General features: G+C 51.8%; 1 protein-coding gene across 6 annotated transcripts in view; it reads left to right on the top strand.

Annotated features, from left to right (window-relative positions):
• Positions 1–1,991: 1,991 nt before the first annotated feature.
• CHD7 (chromodomain helicase DNA binding protein 7) overlaps positions 1,992–12,181 on the top strand; it is a 135,288-nt gene continuing 125,098 nt past the window's right edge. For 4 of the 6 annotated variants that reach the window (XM_061448412.1, XM_061448413.1, XM_061448415.1 and 1 more), the window contains exons 1-2: positions 2,583–3,085; positions 5,177–5,280. The gene's annotated coding sequence lies outside the window, so the exon portion shown is untranslated. Of the gene's footprint in view, positions 2,344–2,582; positions 3,086–5,176; positions 5,281–12,181 lie in introns of those variants that run through there. The other 2 variants (XM_061448411.1, XM_061448410.1) reach the window with 2 other exon arrangements.

The raw sequence follows: 12,181 nt of genomic DNA, 5'->3' as shown, positions 1-12,181 counted from the left end.
TGTGTGTGCAAACATGTGCTGCCCGTGCTCCACATCCCACCCTGACCACACTCTTCCTTATGCTCTGTGTCCTGCTGCTGCCCAGGAGCTGGAGAGTGGCTGTAATTCTCCCCATGCTGTGAAAGTGCCGTTTGCGGATTCTGTTTCTTCTCATGTTGGAAAACGCTGGGAGATTCCCTTCACGTTTTTATTACCCGAGTAGCGAGCCAGCTGATTTCATAGGCTGTGGCCTGAGGATGATTTATGGGACCCGAGGAGCTGGTTCTGTGCCTTCAGCAAGAGACTGGTGAGGTTTTATTCCCTTAGAGCTAATACCTAAGTACCCACATGTGTCCCCCCTTGTTGCTGGTGCCAGGCTAAAATACTTCTTTTTTCAAGAAATGCTGCATTTCTTTGGTTGTCTCACCCTGTCGCTACAATGTTCTTCAAACACTTTTCATGCTCGGAAGCTTTGCAACCTGATTTCTGCTCAACAAGAAACTGAAACAAGTTCTAGAGGGAGCAGCAGCGATCTGCTGGCAGTTGGTCTCAGAATGAGTTTCTCTCGCCCCTAAATCTTGGAGAAGTTATGTCTTTGAAAGCATACATACGGCGTGAGCTTACACTACACCAGGGCACTTGGCTGCTGGGTGAGGGGCACAGATAAATGATGCACACAGAAAACCAGGCTTGTGGGGAAGTGTTTCTGGGCTGTTTACTCTCTGGTCTGTCAACACGCTGGGAAAGAGAATAGAAGCTGATTACATTTAGTACTTTGGGAGGATCCCTGCCTCTGGGCAGGGTTGGGTTTTGGGGGGTTGCTGTTTTCTTTCTTTTTTCATGGAGTAGAAACATGCACATTAAAAATAGAACCATCATAAACCAAGCAAATTTGGTGAAGATGCACTCGGGGCATGTGCTGCTTTGGTGTTGGTTTTCTTTTAAACACTATTTCCACTTGCTATTTTTAACTTTGTGGAAGGCCATGGTAAAGAACAGGGAGCGCATTCTGCCGTGCCGCCACGTGCTGTCGGCTTTCCAACATGTTTTTCAGCAGGAAGCAGGGGATGGTGTCACCTCCCCAGCTGCCGGCCCCTCGCTGCTTCATGGCCTTTCCCACCGCAAACCGCCTCTTCTCCCAAAGAGGTGCTTTCCCCTGAAACCCAGGAGGGGTTGAGTAGGCCGGACGCGCATGACACGATGTGGGAGAGTCCCAGGCTTCCTCTGGAGAAACCCGAAACATGATTTGGGCTGTAGCGGCCCTCATACACCAACATGGACGCCTGGATTGATGACAGCTGATGACCCAAGAAACCAGAGGAGCTTTTGGCATCCACCTTGTCCACATCCAGCTCCTGGCTTACTCAGTGTGTGTTAAGAGAGAATAGAGGAAAGACTGTGAGAGATCTTACCAGGATGCCATCTCTCTTTCTCATTTTATGGTGTCGGTGCAGCAACGGCCCTAAAAAGGGGCAGGGGAAGCAGGAGGGTGCTCTGCTCAGCAGCACAGGAGTTCGGTTTTCCTTCTCCAACTTGCTACAGACAGTGATGGTAAAAAGTTATCTTGTCAAATGACTTGCTGAGAATTCCTGTAACATGGAGCATCTTTATGCTGGGTTTACATTTTAATCCTTTAATTCTTTCAAGATGTTGATTCAGTTTCCAGAGTGATGCAGGGAAGACTGTTGAAGAGTGCTACTGGTAATCACTTTTTTTTTTGGTGGGATTTGTCTGATGTACTTACGGAATGAGTTTGTTTCGGTTTGTATCGCGGATTTGAACGCACAGCTGACAAACGCGACAGCACTTGGACTCGTTAGCCCTCCTAGTCCTGGTCCCGGTGCGACGGGACACACACACACACACACAGAGGGCTGCTGCCGCGGGCGGTCAGCACTTAATGGCCGCTTCCCTTTGCGAACCCGACCCGCTTGGGGCAAAGTCCACCCCACATCGCGGACTGGAGCGATCCTGCCCTTGTCCCGCCCCGCCTGCCCCGGCGGCGAGGCGCGGGCGTGTGGGGGCGCGGTGGCCGTGCCCTGCGCGGCCGGGGGCAGCGGGTGCGGGGCAGGCCGCGGGGGGGCGGGGAGGCGCCCGGGGCTCCCTCGGTTCCACTTCGCCGCCGCGTTTGGGAAGTTAGAACCGCGGCGGTGACACCTCCCCCCCCCCCCCGCCACCACCGCGCTTCACGGGGAGTTTCCCAGGGTGGGCCCGGCGCTGACCCCGCGGGGCTCTGTGTGCGTGTCCTCGTGGGTGTCCCCCCAATCCCGGTCACCGTCAGGCGGGGCGGCGCACGGAAGGCGCCGTGCTCCGCGTCAGCAGCGCTTCCTCGCCCGGCGGGGCGCCGGCAGTGCTGGCGCGGAGGTTAGTGACCCCCCCCCCCCGCCCCTCCCCTCCCCCTCCGGCGCGGGTGCGTCCTGGGGCTTTTTTTCCTCTTTTTTCCCCTCTTTTCCTTTCTCCCTTTTCCTTCCCTCCCCCCCCCCCCCCCCCCCCCCCCGCTTGCATAAATTATGCCGGGCGGGGCGGTGACGTAGCGGGGGGGCGTGGCGCGCGCGGCGCTCGCCCCCGGGGAGGGGGCGGTGTCGGGGGCGCGCCTTGTGGCGGCGGAGGGAGGGGGAAGGCGGGAGGCGGTGGCAGGGCGGGCGGCGCAGGGGGCGGCAGCCGCCTGGCTGGTGTCGCGCTCGGCTCGGCTCCGCTCCGGCAGGCGCGCTAGCTCGCTCGGGAACTATCGGATTAAACTTGAATCGAGTGAAATTACACAAAGGAGCGAAGCGGAGCCGGGACCCGGCGGAGACCCCGAAACTACCCGAGACCCGCGCTGACCCTTCCTCTCTCCCTCCCCTCCCACCCCTCCTCCGCCCGCCCGCCCGCCCCGGTCAGGGATCCCCCTCCTCCCCTCTTAGCCCAGCCCCGGTGCGATCGAGCAACTCCGTGCGTCTGTGTGTGTGTGTGCGTGTGTGTGTGCGAGACCCGCACCCCGCCTCGCCCCCCCCGGCCGGCGGCACCAACTCCGGAGCGTGTCCCCTCCTCCTCCCCGGCCCCTCAGCGGAGGGCAGCGAGGGAGCGAGCGGGGGACACCGGTCCCCGACGGCCACGCACCGGCCCGGTGAGTGACCCCGCACCTCGCTGAGCGCGGAGGGAGGGAGGGAAGGAAGGAAGAAGGGAGGGAGGGCGGCCGCCGGCCATGGAGCCGGGGACCGGCGGCAGGTTTCGTCCCTGGCGGAGAGGAGCGGCGCGGAGCAGGGTGCTCGCTGCCATGGGGGGGGGTGGGGGGGTGGTGTAGATGTTGTGCCCTGCCGCGGCACCGGGCGAGGCGGGGCGGGGGGGTAGTGTGTCTCAGCGGGGCACTTCCCCGGGTGTAAATGGCTTTTTGTTGTGCTGCGGCCGGCCGGCCGCCTGCCTCGCCTCGGGGGAGGGGAGGGCACCGGGGAGCGGGGAGCCGGAGCGGCGGCGCCCCTTCCCCTTCGCTTCCCTTCTTCCTTCCCCCCCCCGCTCCGTTCCGCAAGTTTGGAGGGTGACTGTAAATCCGGTAAAAGTTGATGGGAGCGGCGCGGCGGGGCCCGGCGCCGGCCGGGGTGGCGGCGGGAGCGCTTCCCCTGCTGACCACGCTGACGGCTCCCGGCGGCCGCGGCGGCACAACAAGCGCTAACAAAGTGAGGGCGCTTCCCCGCCGCGCACGGCCCGGCCCGGCGCAGCCCCGCCCGCCGCCGCCGCGCACCCCACTCCGCGCCGGCACATGGGTCGCGGGGGCCGGGGCCGGGCCGCAGCGGGGGCACCCCCGGCGGAGGCCGGGCGGTGGGTGGCGGCGGGCGGCAGGAAGGCGGGCGGGGAGAGAGGAGGAGAAGGAGGAGGAGGAGGAGGGAGGCGGGAGCACGAGGTGCCGCTCCGGCCGCCGGTGCGTGCGGTGGGGGAATCGTCCTGCCCCGGCTGCACCGGGAAGAGGGGAGGGCTCTTCGGCGGCCGGAGAAGAAAGGGGAGGGAGGGGACGCGCAGGGCGAACGGTACCGAGGGCAGCCGGAGCGGGGACGGCGGGCGCCGCATAATAGGGGCTTCACCCCGTCCGGCACCCAGCTCCGCGGGGCCGCGGCCGCGCACATGGGGTCGGGGCCGGGGCGCTGCCCTCTTCCCCCACACCCCCCTCCCCACCCCTCTTTCCCTTCACTCCCCCCCACAGCCCCGTTCCGGGCCATTTTGAGGGTGAGCGGAAAAAGGTGGTTTGAGGCCAAGCGGTCAGAGCGGGGTGGGGGGAGCGGGGCCGGCGGTGCGTGCGGGGAGCGGGCAGCGCGTGAGTGTGCGTGTGCGCGCCTGTGTGTGTGTGTGCGTGTGCGTGTGTGTGTGTGTGAGTGTGTGCGGTGGCGGGGGGAGGGGGGCAGGGTAGCGAGTGAGTCTTAGGGAGAAGGCGCTGCAGGCAGTGAGCAGCCATCATCATTACGTTGCCGTCGTTTATACCGGTAGCGTTAAACCGGGGGACGGGGTTTCATTCACCCCCCGCAACGCCCCGGGGAGCCCTCGCGGTGCGGCCCTGCCCCGGCGGGTGGGTGCCGGGTGCGGGGGGGGTGGTGGGGGGTGGTGGTTTGGGGGTGGCCCTGGGGCTGGCGCTGGGAATTGAGCCGGTTTCCTGCGCTGGCCCCGGCACCCCGCTCACGGCCGGGTTGAAAGTAGTTGTTTTTTAAACAGACAATGGACAAAAGGAAAGTCGCGGTGCCCGGGAGTTCCCTGCCCATCCCCGCGGCCGCCCGGCGCCCCGCGCAACTCGCCCGCAGTTACCCACTTTCCGCCTTTGTTTTCGTTTGGGAAGGGGCTGAGCGTGCTCCCAACTACGGGAAACGGCGATTTCTCCATTTGCGAAACGCTTTTTTTTTTTTTTTTTTTTTTTTGTTTCCCCCTTTTTTCCTCTCCCCCCCGCCCCCCATCCTCATCCCCTTTGGCCTTCCGCGGGTTTTGACCCGGGGAATATCCGAATCCCCCGATGCGATAAGTTTGTTTCTGTGTCGATGTGCGCCTCGGTTTTACTTTCATCAGAGACGATCGCGAGCTGTGTTTATCCTGGAAGATGGCTTTCGGGAGAAATGTGTTTGCCTTGTGTTTGTGATTTGTTCCCCCCCCCCCCCCCCCCTTCTCTCCCGTGGCACACGGGGCTGGCGGAGATGCAAACAAGCAAGTTGAACAAAAAATGTTTCTGTTCGTTTCCTCACAGATCATCCATTCTAACGACGGCAAAAAAATCTTAATGACTATGACCTTAGCAGCATGGGTAGCTGGTTTACCCCAATTATAAACCCCGTTAGTTTGCGGTAATGTGTGAGTATCAATATATAATTCATATTAAAAAGCATGATCAGTAATTATCGCTATCGCCAGTATTATTTTTGTTATAAAAGTTGAGACCCATCGTTTCCTGATGAGAGTGCTGCATCTGTCGCTTGGAGTGTTTTTGTCTCGCTGTTGCACAACAGAGGCTCTCTAGTCTTTAACCTAAAATGGCAGCTTTAATTTGACTGGGGCCCATTCATTGACAATGATAATAAAAAGGCTGAAAGCTAAATGTAGCTGGATGCTTGGGGCACGTTTGCAGAACTCTCTCCTTTTTCACTGCTGGGCGCTGCTAAGAGAGGAACTTGGGAGCTCTCTAGTTTCTAGCCTCAAAGTTTCACACACTTTTACTAATTAAAGAGAAAGAAAAAGAAGGAAAGGGCACAGATCGCGTTGCTCTGAGTAACCCCATTCTAGATGGCAGGGCTGGCTGCTGACAAACTTAACGGTGAGGAGATAGTTAGGGAGGGCTTCTTCCCTTGCGAGAGCTCTGCCTTTTTAACAGTGGCGCAAAAAATCGAGTAGTGCCTTTTAAAAGGAGGCAGCAGTGCCAGGGAAAATTAACTGTTTGTTTCTGAGGCTGGTAACAGGTGATCAGAACAGTCAGAACGGTCTGTTCCTGTCTCCGGCTACTAGAAGCCGGAACACTGCTTGTTTCTTCTGGTTTGGTGTGAATGTGCTCGGGGTTTCACAGTGATCCTATCGACAGTGTGCTCTTCACTAGGAGAAAACCACAACTGCTGGGGAAGAGCAGTTATTTCTTGTGTGAGCAATCATCTAAAGTTTGAAACAGTTTTATAAATCAAAATGTCCCCTGCCACAGCACAGGAAAATGCCACAGATTCACACACCCCCTGTGCTGCTTTTCCATCAGCTCAGACTGCTTATTCTCAGCCTCTCTTGAGCTTTTTTAAAACAAGAACTACATGGAGATCATTGTGAAAGCTGCAGAACAGGCTCTTGGATGAGCATTAAATGCTTGTGATTGCAAGTTTAACTGAATTAGTGGTTCACTGGTACTAACTGGATAATCATATTTGACCGAATATCTTGCTGAATATTTAACAATGTAATGATATTTCTATTATTCCTTGTGCATGTTGGTTCGGTTAATTAAACAGCAGGAAAAAACTTCCTCGGATTCAAAACCCAAAATGATTTTATTGCTGCTTCAGTAATCAGGGGAAGTCTTGGTTGTAGGTGAAGATTGCTCAGTCCTTTCGAGGAAAAATAGCTATTTCTAAGGACGTAGTGCTGTAGAAATGTCAGTCAAAATGAGGTTTAGTGGAATACTCTTCCTGTTGCAATCAGAACTCTGTGCAGGGGTGGTAGATTTGAGTTGTAACCATTTTCATCTGAATTTGGTTAATGTGGAAACCTGAAGGGTTAAGTGGAAGAAGCGCTGTAAAGGCTTCCTAGTCCACATAGAGGGGTCAGCTAACCAGAGTGTAGCTTTTTCCATGCAAGTTGCTTGCTGGCTTTGCACTGAAAAGCTTTTGATGAACATTCACGGTGTTTCCCATTAACGTTCAGGTAGTGTTAGGACTTTATAAGATGTAAAATGAGTTACTTGTGAGTAGAGGTGAAACACCAGTGGTGGAGTGCTGAAGAAGGGGATATACTGCTGGGTCCAGGCTTGGCGTGGGTGGTCCTGTCCTGCCTTGGCGTGGAGGGGAGGCTGTGTCTGTGCCCCGTGCCCTGGCCTAGGCCCTTCGCTGGAGTGGAATCTGCAGTGTGAGAATACAGCATGGCCTTAAACACCTTAACAGTCGGACTCAGGCATGGTTTTCTGTATAGGTGGAGGATCTGAGTAATGGGAACTTTGAAGGTTTTCGAAGAGCTGCTGAAATCTTGCAGTGAGACTGTCTGTGGTTTGCCGTACCCGTGGCATCCTGTAGCAGCGGGCTGCTGGGGTTTTTGTTTTGCGTTTAGCACATGGCATGATACATCAGGGTTGTTGAGGTGGGAGGAGGAGGAAAAAAGTAACCAGAAGGGGTGGAAATAAGGCAGAGGACTCAAGGGAGCACGTATTTTACTCCAGCCCTTATTTCCCATTCATTGTATTTTAACATTCATTTTCAGAGGAGGAAGCATTTAGAACCTGCTTGTTCGTGTCTGTTCCCATGAATCCAGCATTATTCCAATAAACCCGTGTGGCTAGCAGGGACACAGGCAACTGTGTGACGAGTGGTGTGTCCTGAATGTCCTCCTTGCCCCCCAGTTCCCTCAAATCCTGACTTCCAAACCCTTTTGTACTTGTCTGCAATGCACAGATCACTAAGTGCTCAGATTTATGAGCTGATTAACTGATGCCTGTAAGTAACACGAGTGATACTTTCATGTTCCCTGTACACAAGAAAACTGCAGATTTTAGTAAATAATTAAACTGTCTCCTTTACAAATGAGCCTCTTCTGTGTAGGTGAGGCTTTAGATTTCACTTTTCCAACAGAAAAGTTGCTGTATAAATTTACTGCATCTATTTAGCTTCATCATTAACTTCATCGTTTATCATCATTTATTTTTCTGTGAGTAGCTTGTTTGAACAAAACCCACTGGATTTTAATGGAAGAAGGTCTCAAATATTGCCTGTATTTTGGCAGTGATAAAAAGGCAAAGGGAAGCTCCATGTGTAATTTATTTTTAGAGGTCTTTCAGAGGAAGGAGTGAGGTACAATATGCAGAAACATTCCATGTTTTTATTAGGATTCAGGATAACGACACCTGATGGAAGAGTCTTCCTCTTGATTTCTTTCCGCCTGCAGAATCTTAACTGTAACCTTTAGTGGTTTGTATCTTACCTGGGATCAGTGCTGGTGGACATGCCACGTTGCGGTTGCACATTTGGAAAATGAGGTTGGAAGGCATGAAGCGACAAAGAAGGAGGCTGTGACCTAAATGACACACTCCAAGCACCTGAATGTGACAACAAAGCTCTTCAGATATTCTGAAGTATGCAAAAGGCTGATTAGCTCTTTGCTTCCAACATTGTGACTTTTCAAGGATATAGACATGCGCCTAGAAGAAGTCAAGTCAAACCCAAGGATCTTTGTGCTGTTGGGTTCTCTTGTTTCATGAGTGCCACTCAGTAGTGGTTACTACTTAATTGAGGAAGGTTTTCTTACTTAATTTAAGCATTTTCATTTAGAAGTTGCAATTCAGTAGAATGCTAATTATCCAGTAAGCCACTGTATTAGCAGAGCATCGTAACACATGACTTTGAAACCTTATTGGTCTATAGGAACTAACCCAAAGCCCTTGCTGTCATGGTGTAGGTCTTGCTCTGCTCTGGAGTGACCTATATAGCTATTTTGGGTGTGGTTTTGCTTGGCTTCCATGGGAGCTGCTTCCAGCCTTGCCCTGTCACAGACAGTTGCTGTGATGGGAGGGCCTTGAGGGGAATGGCGGGGAATAAATAACTTTGAGAATCAATTGTCTGGAAAAAGTCATCGCAGCCAAAATGTCTCCTCCTTCTAATGGTCCTGAGAGGGAAGTTAAGTCTCGTGTGTGCAGTCCTGATCCCAGAGATGTTGCTGCTCAGGCCCCATTTAAATATGGGCTGGTGATCATGGTGACCAGTGCAGCAACTTACCTGCCTGGGTGTAGCTGATGTGTGGAGAATCCAGTGGTGCGTAGTTTTGGAAGCACTTTAGTTTTGATGTCCTTGAGCTGCTTTTTAAGCCATTCCTTTGAACTGTCTGTTCACTGCTGGAACTCCAACAGGTAGTTGGCTTTAAAATTTCTTCTCAGTGATTTTTTTGGAAGGAAGTGGCATACTCATGGTTTATTTTGACTTCTGTCTACAAAATAAGCATCACTTCTTAAACCATTCTACGGAGGTGTACATCAGGTGTACAAAGTATGATTCCTTTTAATGCAGCAGAACCAGTCCTGTTCTGAAACCTAAACCTTCTACTTCTTTCTATTCCTCTTTCCAGCCCTGTCCCTGCTTCCCCACCACCACCTCCAGCTTTCCCGTAGATTTTTATTCCCCTTCATCTTGTGCCTTCCCTGTTGCGTTTTCAGTCTTTCCAGTTTATATCACTCTCTTGTTTGCTCAGTGGAGTTGCATTTTCTTGCCAGTCTTGGATAATTAGAACATGTTGCAAAATAAACATGCGTTTCCACTCCCAATAATACCGCTTCCTACCCAAAGTGTGGAGGATGCTTTTGTTGGTGTGGGAAGAGCTGGCTGGCTACACTGAAGCCTGATGGAGCCTCACATCAGACCCTGGGAGCTGCCTGGCAAGGGGATGTTAAGCAGCGGGTAGCCAGAGCTGGGGGTGCTTGGGTGCTGATACATAAACACAGCTCTAATAGTTTCTCTTGCTCTGTGTGTGCAGTATTTGTGAGTGGGGGTCCTGGTCCAGGTCCAGTCTGGTCCTGTTGCACTTCATGTGGAATGGGGGTAGCCACTGAGGGATATCCCTTGCCAAACAGGGAAATTTGGGGTGTGGGGAGGAGCTTCTGTGGGGGGGTTGCATAGGGCAGGTTTGGAGACCAACGGCTGTGTGACCAGTGGTAAAGCAGATCAGAACCTGGAGCAAGTCCAAGGAGGACTTTAATAAAGGCACTTTTGTCCTGGATCTTAAAATAGGAAGCCTGTGGATTTATTTACAGGGTAAACAGGATTTGTTAAATGGGTAGTCTTTAGGTGCAATGGAATACCGGTCATTCTTTGAGAGAGAGTTCAGGGGAAAACTAACTGAACCTTAACTGAAAGTTGGGATTTTAGAGTTTTAGAGATCAGTGACAGGACAAAATGAGGAGCAGAAGTTTTCATCATAGAAAGCATTGGGGTAGGGCTTTTGCGGGAGAAATGTGAAACAAGCCCTTACGTGAGAGAAAGAAGTTCAGTTAAAGTCTTGGGTAGTAACAACCTGGATGAGCTAGTGGGAAGTCCCAAGCTGATGATAACTTATTAAAAGAAGATATTCCCTGCTGCAAAGAGGATTCATTGAGATTGAAATCCAAAGCTGAAATGTTACTTGGTAAAATGTCTTGCAGGAAAAGTGCGTGTTGGTCTGGACTGCAGAAAGTAACAGTTCAGTACTCCTGTGATTTGAAACAGGACAGCCAGAAAGGCGATGTCTGACTTTGTTCTAAGTGCTTGATAGAAGGATTGAAGAAAGGAAGGTAATGATGAGGCTAACAGATGTTCAAAAATCTCTCTGATAAGACTGAGATAAAATTGCACATAGGTGAGAGACTGGTGAATTTCAAGGATGCATCTTAATTAGTCATTTAGGGTGTAACAAATGGTTTCAGAATCTTACCTATTCCTGGGTAGGAGAGCATAGCTGAAGTCCAGGAATCTGGCACCTTGGGTAACTTGCTGCTTTTAGTTCTATATTTAAATGTGCATGGTGTCTGCAGTTGGGATCAGAAATACCTGAACAACCGTAACTGCTGTTATTAGCTTGAAATGAGATCTAAGAACATACCTATGTATGTAATATAAATTTTGACTCATCTTTCTGGCATATATGTAGGTGAGTCCTGTGGCTTTTGGAGGATGTGCTCTGGTTTGTACTGCTATTGGACTGGAGTAGGTGCTTGTTGGTGGCTTATTGCAAGGCAGAAAGCAGGCAGGTCTTCATCTCTGGTTCTTGGTTTGAGAGGTACTTAGACTACATTGTGGATTGCTGGGAGGATCCTGCAGGCTTCACAGGGTGGTGTGGTCCTGTCAGGATGGCTTAAGTGAAGGCCCTGTGTCACTGCAGCCATTGCTTATGCGAGTTCAGAGATTCCTTTAAACTCCAGTGAAGGGACTCTCGCTAAGAGTATAATTCTTGCCTCGAGTTGTTTGAACCGTGAAGAATTAAACTGAGAGTTTATAGTGAGCAGTTTAATATCTCTCTTGATTTAGGAAGGAATCATTCAGAAAGCGAGTTAAGTAGGGGTCTCTGGACTGCCTCAGGAGGTAAGTCTGGGAGAGACCTGCTAAGTAATTCAGTTTATTTATCAGTACCGTTATGAGGTGTCTGCTGTGCTTTGCATTCACTCAGCTCTCTGAATGGGGTACAGCCTTATTCATCCTTAATCATCATTCTTTCACTGGGGGGAAGTGAACAAGCAGGCTTCAGCTTCACTTGCCCCCTCCTTCTCTCTTGATCTCTGCAAAGGTATGTTGTCTTTTTTCTGTACGGCAGTAAGTGAAGGCAGTTACTTGCTTTAATTCTGTTGTAACTTTAAAAGAGCTTACTGCAAGAAAATCACATCTGTTCCACCTGCATCTCTCCTTCACTACAGTTCTGCAGTAGTCCCTGGCCCAGGCCACCTTCCCTCACTGAAGTGACTCTCGGTGGTCATACTTTAGTATTTGAGCAGGATTTGAACTTTGTGGCAGCCATGCAGAAGGAAGGGGTTGTTCTGTAGAAATGGCATGGCTGTTGGAAGAATCTGCTTGTTAAAGGCAGTGCTAGAACAGAAACGTGCTTTCCAACTTGGGTCTGATAGTTGTTGTAGGAGGCAGTCTTAGAAGTTGTGTGTGTTAGATGTTGCACTGAAACTGAAAAGACGAATGGAAAGGGGGAATTTTTTGTGTGCCTTTTCACTTATCATGGTTAGATTTAAAGAAATGCTGTGGTTAAGGTGACTGAGCTCTGGAATGGCTAGTTCTCAAGGAAATAAGCTGATGCCTTGTGCCCCTGCTTCCCTTTGCCCAACCTAATGACTACTTAATTTTGGGGTGTTAAAAAAGAAAACCTTGGCAGGTGAAAGGGATTTCTTCCAGTGCTCCTCATGAGAAATTTCCCTTACGCATTTACTTAAAAGATTGATCTCCTTGATCTGTTTCTCTCTTTCCACCACCATTCCTCTTTCCCTGCCTTCTCCCCAGAAGAAACCAGAGCACCTGCCTTTCGCTGCCTCTCTAGATGGAGGTTGGTC

This window comes from Pezoporus flaviventris, unplaced genomic scaffold (assembly GCF_033815535.1).
Source record: "Pezoporus flaviventris isolate CSIRO_AGI_PZ_B2104156 unplaced genomic scaffold, CSIRO_AGI_Pfla_v1 ptg000007l, whole genome shotgun sequence".
NCBI classification, from domain to species: Eukaryota; Metazoa; Chordata; class Aves; order Psittaciformes; family Psittacidae; genus Pezoporus; species Pezoporus flaviventris.
This window is presented reverse-complemented; position numbering and strand designations above follow the sequence as displayed.